A 9,541-nucleotide genomic window follows, 5' to 3' on the forward strand; every position below is an offset into this window, starting at 1 on the left:
CACTTCCCAGGATTCCCCGGACCCCTCTGCCTGAGCGGAAGTCACTGCAACCACACGGAGTGGCCGGAGCACTCGCCTTTGAAAGCGGAACGGAAAGCGTCCCTAGTTGCACCTTCCAGGGGAAGTGTCACAAACGCACCCAGCTTCTTGCTGCGCTTCCCGCAGTGCTCAAGGGAAACCACTACCACCGCTCAGGCGGCTTGGTCCGCAGTGTGGACTCTTAGATTGAGAGTAGTCTGTCTCCATGAGTCACCCAAACTTGTAAATATTGAATAAACCTGGATTCTTCCAGTCTAAATGTCTCCAGTTATGACAGGAGAATGTTTAGGAAATGAACAAAGGAGAAGATAACACTCTTTTAGGAATTAAGTCTTGCCGTTCTCATGGTAATAAATGATGTCTAAATGTAGTTTTAATTTGTACTTCTTGTTTTGTACATAAAATGAACATCTTTGCATGTTTTCAGGTGCCATTCTTGTAATTTTGTAAATCTTTTGCTCACTTTTCCATTGTGAGAGTCTCTGCCTGCTAATTCAGGGAATTCTTCCATATCTTACCCAAGTCCATTAAGGAAGTAACATCAGGAGTGTACAAGAGACATTGCGTTACAAGTGATCTACCAATTCCACTACTGGGTTTATATCCAAAGGAAAGCAAATCACTGTAGTAGAGATATCTGCTCTCCCATATTTTTTGCTGCACTATTCACAATAGCCAAATATGGTCTCAGCCTAAATGTCCACTGACAGATGAATAAAGAAAATGTGTATATATACAGAATGGACTACTATTAAGCCATTAAAAACCCCCAAAATTCGGTCACTTGTGGCAATATAGGTGAGCTTTGGAGGAAATTCTGTTAAGTGATATAAGCTAGGCACAGAAAGATAAACACTACATAATCTTACTCATACGTGAAAGTCAAAAATGTTGACCTAGTAGCAGTGGAGAGTAGAACAGAGTGATTATTAGAGGCAGGGAAGGGAGAGACATGTGGGAGACAGGGGAGAATAGCTAAAGGCTGAGTAATGCATACAAAAGTACAGCTCATTAGGAGGAATAAGTTCTAACATTCTACAGCACAAGATGACTATAATTAACAATTTAAGTGTTTGTTTTCAAACAGCTAGAATAGCGAACTTTGAAGGTTCCCAACACAGACAAATGACAAATGTTTGAGGTGATGGATATGGTATAATAATTACACTGATTTGATCATTACACATTGTATACCTAATTGAAATATAACAGTGGACTACACACCCCATAAATATGTACAATATTCATGTGTCATTTAAAAATAATGATAAAAGCATAGCAAGATTCAAACTCCTCGGGTGGCGCCTGTGGCTCAGTGAGTAAGGCGCTGGCCCCATATACCAGAGGTGGCAGGTTCAAACCTGGCCCCGGTTAAAAACTGCAAAAAAAAAAGATTCAAGCTCCTCGGTTCCGGGAACCCCTCGGCTTTCGGGTGCTGCCCCGCCTCCCAACTCCTCCGCCTCTTCTCCTCCTCTGCAGCCGGCTTCCTCTTTCTCAGCGGTCATCCGGAATACCAACCAGCTCCATTATGGCGACCTGCAGCCCCAGCGTCGTGTTAGTGATGATGAACCAGGTTATGACCGCGATTTATTTTACATATCTAATCATTATGCTGAGATTTTGGAAAAGGTGTTTATTCCTCATGGACTAATTATGGACAGGACTGAACGGCTTGCTGGAGAGGTGATGAAGGAGATGGGAGGCCATCATACTGTAGCCCTGTGTGTGCTCAAGGAGGGTTATACATTTTTTGCTGACCTGCTGGATTACATCAAAGCATTGAATGGAAATAGTGAGAGTTCCATTCCTATGACTGTAGATTTTATCAGACTGAAGAGCTACTACAATGACCAGTCAACAGGGGACATAAAAGTAATTGGTAGAGATGATCTCTCAACTTTAGCTGGAAAGAATGTCTTGATTGTTAAGATATAATTGACACTGGCAAGACAATGCAAACCTTGCTTTCCTTGGTCAAGCAGTATAATCCAAAGATGGTCAAGGTTGCAAGCTTGTTGGTGAAAAGGACCCCTCGAAGTGTTTGATACAGGCCAGACTTTGTTGGATTTGAAATTCCAGACAAGTTTGTCGTAGGATATGCCCTTGACTATAATGAATACTTCAGGGATTTGAACCATGTTTGTGTCATTAGTGAAACTGGAAAAGCCGAAAGCCTAAGATGAAAGTTCAAGTGGAGTTTGGAAACATCTGTTTCCTATTGACATCAACAATAAAATTATCAAACATTCTAGTGCCGTGGCCATCTGCTTGGTAGAGCTTTTTGCATATATCTTCTAATAAATTTATCAGGTTTGTACTTTACAAATGTCACTTGCTACATTCCTGAACTCTTTTATGTGTACTATGAGCCTACAGTGTATCAGTTCCCTTTGGGTGGATTGTTGTTTAACTTGTGAATGAAAAAAAATCTCTTCGGCTTGGTGCCTGTGGCTCAAGTGGCTAAGGCGCTAGCCACATACACCTGAGCTGGTGGGTTCAAATCCAGCTCCGCCCGCCAAAACAACAATGACGGCTGCAACCAAAAAATAGCCGGGTATTGTGGCTGGTGCCTGTAGTCCCAGCTACTTGTGAGGCTGAGGCAGGAGAATCGCTTGAGCCCAGGAGTTGGAGGTTGCTGTGAGCTGTGATGCCACAGCACCCTATCCAGGGTGGAGACAGCTTGAGGATCTGTCTCAAAAAAAAAAAAAAAACAACGAAAAAAGAAAAAAACCTCTTCAAGGGCCGTGCCTATGGCTCAAAGGAGTAGGGTGCCGGCCCCATATCCTGGAGGTGGCGGATTCAAACCCAGCCCTGTCCAAAAACTGCAAAAAAAAATCTCTTCAACCATACCACTATCAAACAAAGTATTGAAATTGTATCTGTAAGAAAATTAAAGAGAAGATATATTAGTTTTTTTTTTTTTGAGACAGAGCCTCAAGCTGTCGCCCTGGGTAGAGTGCTGTGGCATCACCGTTCACATCAACCTCCAACTCCTGGGTTTAAGCGATTCTCTTGCCTCAGCCTCCCAAGTATCTGGGACCAGAGGCGCCCACCACAATACCCGGCTATTTTTTGGTTGTAGCCATCATTGTTGTTTGGCAGGCCAGGCTGGATTCGAACCCACCAACTCAGGTGTATGTGGCTGGCGCCTTAGCCATTTGAACCACAGGTGCAGAGCCGATATATTAGTTTTTTTAATTGCTATTTTAATTTTTTATATATTAAAAACAGACATGATTGAACATTGTTAATTATACCGTTTGTTCAGAAAGTTAAGCAGCAGCCAGGTTTTGATCAGTGACAGCATCTAAGAGGTTTTGTTCTTCTACACAAACCAATGTCCTGGAATTAGCAGTCTTTCAGTAGTATTGACTATATTTTCCCACTTGTTCATTTTATTACTAGTGAATCTTTGCTGGCAGTTACTTTTAAATGCAGTTCAATAAATTAAAAAAAAAATTTTTTTAAAGATTCAAGCTCCTCTTTTTTTGTGTGTGTAGTTTTCTGCCAGGGCTGTGCTTGAACCCACCACCTCTGGCATGTGGGACTGGTGTCCTACCCCTTTGAGCCACAGCCACCACCCTCAAGCTCCTCTTATAACCCTTCTCACAGTCCTCACATTTGTATGGTTTTTCTCCACTCTTTGCTGATCTTTAAGGGAGGAACTATGCACAAAGCTCTTCCCACAGTCCTTATATTTGAACAGTTTTTCTCTGCTGTGGAGTCTCTGATGGGTTAAATGGGTTGAGGCCCTTCTGAAGTCTTTTCCACACTCCTCACATCTGTAAGTTTTTCCCCTGTGTGAACTCTCTGATGGGAAAGAAGTTTTGAATTCTCAGCAAATTTCTTCTCACACTCTTCACATTTGAATGGTTTTTCTCCACTGTGGAATCTCGTGTCTCAAAAAACCTGAGGCCCAGCTAAAGCTCTTCCCGCATTCCTTACACACCTATATGGTCTCTCTCCTGTGTGGACCCTCTGGTGCAATACAAGATTAAACTTACGGCTGGCACCTGTGGCTCAAAGGAGTAGGGCACCGGCCCCATATACCAGAGGTGGTGGGTTCAAACCCGGCCCTGGCCAAAAAAAAAAAAAAACAACTGAGAAAACAAAAAGATTAAACTTACTAAAATAGCCCTTCCCACACTTCTTACATTTGTATGACTTTTCTACACTGTGGGCTTTTTGATGGGAATAGTGTTGAAAATTCATACAAAATCCCTTCCCATATTTGAATAGTGTTTGACCATTGTGGACTCGCTGATGTCTTGATAGACTTGAGGACCATCTGAAGCTCTTCCCACATTTTCACAATTATCTCCTGTGTGGTCCATATGATGCTTTATAAAGATCCTGCCTACAAATGAAGCCTTTCCCACACTCCTCACATTTGTATGGTTTCTCTACTTTGTGGACAATGCAATGCTCATGTAGTGCTGCCCTCTGACCAAACTATTATCACAATTATCACATGTGAATGGCTCCTCTTGCATGTGAAACATGAAATGTCTATTAAGATCTAATCTACTATGGAAGCTCTCACCACATCTCTTACATTTGAACAGTTTCTTCCCAGCATGTGTTCTTTGAGGTTCCTGAAGCTGTGAATCATGAATGAAGGCCCTTCCACATTCCTCACAATTATAAGGTTTCTCTCCTTTGTGTAATTTGTGGTGACCATAAAGTCCTGATCTATGACTGAAGCGTTTCCCACACTGCTTACATTTGAATGGTTTCTCTGCAGTATGGACTTTATAATGAGTTTGCAGATGTGAGCTCTGATTGAATTCCTTACCACACACATCACACTTACAGAGTTTCTCTCTCCCATGTGGGCTCTCTGATAAACACAAAGAGCTGACCTGTAACAGAAACTCCACACTCAGTACATAGATGAGGTTTCTCTCTTGCACGTAACTGCTGATGAAGATCAAAGATGAAGACATCAATCACCAAAGGACTGTTTACAATCTTTATGCTGGGAAATAGTCTGTCCTGTTTGAATAACAGATAGTCCTGCCTCAATCTGGGGGACATCACCTTGTTTGGAGAACTGAGAGCTACTTATCATGAAGTCTTTGGACCTGGTTAAGTCATATGTAATTTGTTCCCAGATTTTCTGGCAGGACAACTCTTCATGTAGTCTTGCTTCTAGAACAGTCTCCATCTCAGTTTGGACCTTGCCTCCTATAAGGACACAGAATTAAGAGAGTAATTAAGTAAAACCTTTATTCAGTGTAATCACAATTTCATATGGCATTCACATACAGAGAATGTGCAGTTTGTGTTTTACAAGTACATGTTTTGTGGTTTATATGAGACTAATTAATTAACAGAACATGTGAAATATGTGGTAGAGAGTGGCGCCTGTGGCTCAAAGGAGTAGGGCACTGGCCCCATATGCCAGAGGTGGTGGGTTCAAACCCAGCCCCAGGCAAAAACTGCAAAAAAAAAAAAATGTGGTAGAAATAAAAGACTACGTAGGATAATTGATACAAATAGCTAACACATTATTATTTCTACTGATTTCCTAGTATAAAATTTTGCATAGTAAATTATGTAACTCACGAAACTTCAATCAAAAGGAACTTTAAGGGTGAGAGGACTTCAAGATGGCTGACTAAAGAAACCCAGCATATACTATAAATCTATAGTGATCAAAACAGCATGGTACTGGCACAAAAACAGGGAGGTAGTGAAGGGGCACAGTCCCCTGCACCCTTGTAAGGTGAATCAGTCTCCTTTGTGCTTCTTGAGGTATGAGGCTCTGAGAAGGAACATTTCCAGTACTTGGGCTAGATGTGAGTTTTGGGGGGATATTCTCCCCCAGTTCATATAAGCAGCTTTGCTGAAAAATGCGGGCAGTCACGACTTAAAGTGTAATCACAATTTCATATGGCATTCAAGGAAAGAGTGTGCTGGAGGGCCTTCACCAAGTTGTAGCTGGAGACAGATAATCTTCCTGGGGCAATGGACCGTTGCACTTAATCCCCTACCTCTATTTACACAATAACTTTCAGTTAGACATATAGGGAAGTGGGCAAACAGAACAGACAACCCAGCCCTTTGTGGTTCATCTCCATCGTTGTTTATCTCCAAACAGGATATTCTTGGTTTAGAAAGGTATGTATGTACTTTGCTGTATTAATGTTGATAAGGAATCTTTACCTTTTGTCTTCTTTAATATTGGATTATTTTTATCTGATGATTTTGGGTATATAAGAAAGTGAATACAGATGGCTGATTGCTGCTGTGCTGGAGCGAGCACCAGCCATCCCTTTTAAATCAATCATTTTGTCTGCAGTGCTTTCCTCCGCATCCCTGACTAAACCAGTGGACAGCAACATCTGGCGCAGTGAGCAGGGTACTGCTGGACCAAACCTGGTCAACTGTCTACTGGATCTCTGGTCACCGACCTTAAGGTAAGAACACTGGGAACAGGCGAAACCAGGAAGGTTATGACTGAGCTGTAGGTACTCAGGACTTCCCTCAAGGCAAAGTAAAAGTGATCATAATGGGAAACATGGCTTCCACAGAGGAAGAATATGTTCAGTTATTGCGATCTTTGTTAGATTCCATGGGAGTGTCAGTTAAGACTCAGTCTTTTTGCTGTCTTTTTGAAACCATTCGAAAATGTTATTGGTTTTCTCCTGACTCAAAAAATCAGTTAAATTTGTCTGTTTGGGAAGATATTGGACAGGATATGAAAAGGTGTCATCACAAGGGAATATTATTAGTAGGGATGTTTGGGCTGTTTATAATTTAATAACTTAAGCATTACAAACATTTTTGAATGATGCAAAAAGACAGGATTCTCGACATTCTCATGTCTATGATGAACCAGAACCTGATATTGGTAAACTCACTGTTAATGATGAAACAAAACCATTAGCCCCTGATATTGACTCATCTTTGGATGAACCAAGACAAGGAAGAGGTGCCTCTTTCCTCTTCTGCTCAGTCTTCACAAGACAAAATGACCAATTTGAGAAGCTTTTTAAGGGAGTGTAATGAACTTCTTGATAGCTTAAAGCAGAAACCTCCCAAATTGCCGCCACATATTTCAACTGAAATGCTATTTCCTCATCCACCTGAGGAACCTAGGCCTTTGTGCTCCCGTCCCCTATCTCTGGAGGGACTAGCGAGAAACTTTTATCCTGTTACCCACAGGCCTGTTCCAGCTGCTCCTCCATATGAATGTAAGAGCTTGATGGCAACTAGATTTATCAGATGAGTGGTAATTCCTAATCCAAAAGACATTAAAATTCTTACTGAACCTGAAATTTTTTTTTTATTTTTTTATTATTATTATTATTTTTTTTTTTTGTAGAGACAGAGTCTCACTGTACTGCCCTCGGTAGAGTGCCGTGGCCTCACACAGCTCACAGCAACCTCCAGCTCTTGGGCTTAAGCGATTCTCTTGCCTCAGCCTCCCGAGCAGCTGGGACTACAGGTGCCCGCCACAACGCCTGGCTATTTTTTGGTTGCAGTTTTGGCCGAGGCCGGGTTTGAACCCTCTACCCTCGGTATATGGGGCTGGCGCCCTACTCACTGAGCCACAGGCGCCACCCTGAACCTGAAATTTTTATGGAGTGTTCTCATAGCCAGGACCTTGAATTGATCATGCATGTCTTTCACATTACTAACCTAGAAGATGAGAATGAAATACGGTATGCTGAGGTTGATTTGAAATTTCTTAAAACTTTGAAAGATGCTGTTATTGCTTATGGCCCTAATGCTCCTTATGTTCAAGGACTTTTAAGACCATATTATGGGGATTGGCTTTTAACTCCTAGAGATTGGGAAAGGATTGCTGAAACTGCTTTATCCCCTGCTCAATATTTACAGTTTTGCTCTTGCTGGAGAAATGAAGCACATAAACGACATGAAAGTAACACGAATATTGCTTATGATCAGTTAACTGGAATGAGAAATTAATTAATCTTCCTGATCAGGTTTATCTTCAAATCCGAGATGTTTGCATGCATGCTTGGGCTCAGCTTGAGGAGCCTAGAGGTGGACAATTTTTTACCAAAATTTTACAAGGAGCAAATGAGCCGTATGCCAAGTTCCTTGCATGGCTCCGCTCTGCCATTAAGCGTTCAATTCCAGGAACTGGCACGCAAGATATGCTCTTGCTTTCTCTTGGTTATGAGAATGCTAATGATGATTGTCGCTGCATTTTGGCTGGTATTAGAAATGAAGAAAACGCATCTATTGATAAGTTCATTCAAGCTTGCCAAAATGTAGGCACTAGATCTTTTCAGGCAGCTTTAATTGGAGATCATATTGGAGTCCACATAGCCACTTCTATGAAACAATGCAGCACCCCAAAATGTTACAATTGTGGAAAATTAGAGCATATTAGAAAAGATTGTAGAAAGGGTAAGGAAGCGAAGGTTAGTGACCCCCCTCTTCCACCGGGGATTTGTCAAAGGTGCAAAAAGGGGAGGTATTGGACTAATGAATGTAAATCCATAAAAGATAAGGATGGTAATATTCTTCCTCCTCGAGATTCAGGAAACTCCTCAGCGGGCCAGACCTGGGGCTCAGATTTAAACAACATGGGGAAACTGAGTCAGATGTCTTCAAAATTTAATTAATAATAGAAATGTTCCAATTTTTATCACCCATATGCAAGCTCATTCTAATTTACCTGGTCCTTTAACTGCCAGTAATGAATCCATTGATCATTTGATTGGCACCGTTCATAAGGCACAAGATGAACATGCAATCCATCATAATAATGCTTCATCTTTAAAATATATTCCATAACTTGGAGAGATGCTAAACAAATTATTTGCTCTTGCCCCACTTGTCAGATAATTACAATTCCCCATTTACCTCCTGGAGTAAATCCCCAAGGACAAAAGCCTAATGAAATTTGGCAAATGGATGTAACACAATTTCCTGAATCTGGTAAATCTAAATATATTCATCATTCTATTGACACTTATTCTAGTTTCTCATGGGCTACTGCCCTTACATCAGAAAAAGGGTGGTGCCTGTGGCTCAAAGGAGTAGGGCGCCAACCCCATATGCCAGAGGTGGTGGGTTCAAACCCAGCCCCGGCCAGAAACTGCAAAAAAAAAAAAAAAAAAACAAGCTGATTCTGTTATTACCCATTTATTAGAAGCATTTGCTATAATGGGCGTGCCGTCAACTATTAAAACAGACAATGGCTCTGCATATGTTTCTTGAAAATGTCAACATTTTTTCAAAGTTATAATATTAAACATATAACAGGAATACCAGGAGATAGCACAGGTCAAGCAGTTATTGAAAAACATAACCGTACTCTCAAAGAAATGTTGATTAAACAGAAAGGGAGAATAGTATATAATAAGTCTCCTAGAAATAGATTGCATTCAACATTTTTTACCTTAAATTTTTAAATTCAAACACTGCAGGCAACACACCTGCTGATAATTTATGGGTAAAACAGCCACCCCCTCCGATTAATCAACCTATTTATTATAAAGACTTGGCTTCCAATCATGGC

At 41.2% G+C, this 9,541-nt stretch overlaps 2 pseudogenes; one reads left to right on the forward strand and one right to left on the reverse strand.

Moving 5' to 3' along the window:
* Positions 1–41: 41 nt before the first annotated feature.
* Positions 42–8,726, reverse strand: LOC128596582 (zinc finger protein 284-like; annotated as a pseudogene).
* On the forward strand, positions 1,568–2,460 carry LOC128596656 (hypoxanthine-guanine phosphoribosyltransferase-like; annotated as a pseudogene).
* Positions 8,727–9,541: the final 815 nt, after the last annotated feature.

The sequence above is a fragment of the Nycticebus coucang genome, chromosome 10 (genome assembly GCF_027406575.1).
Source record: "Nycticebus coucang isolate mNycCou1 chromosome 10, mNycCou1.pri, whole genome shotgun sequence".
Lineage (NCBI taxonomy): Eukaryota > Metazoa > Chordata > Mammalia > Primates > Lorisidae > Nycticebus > Nycticebus coucang.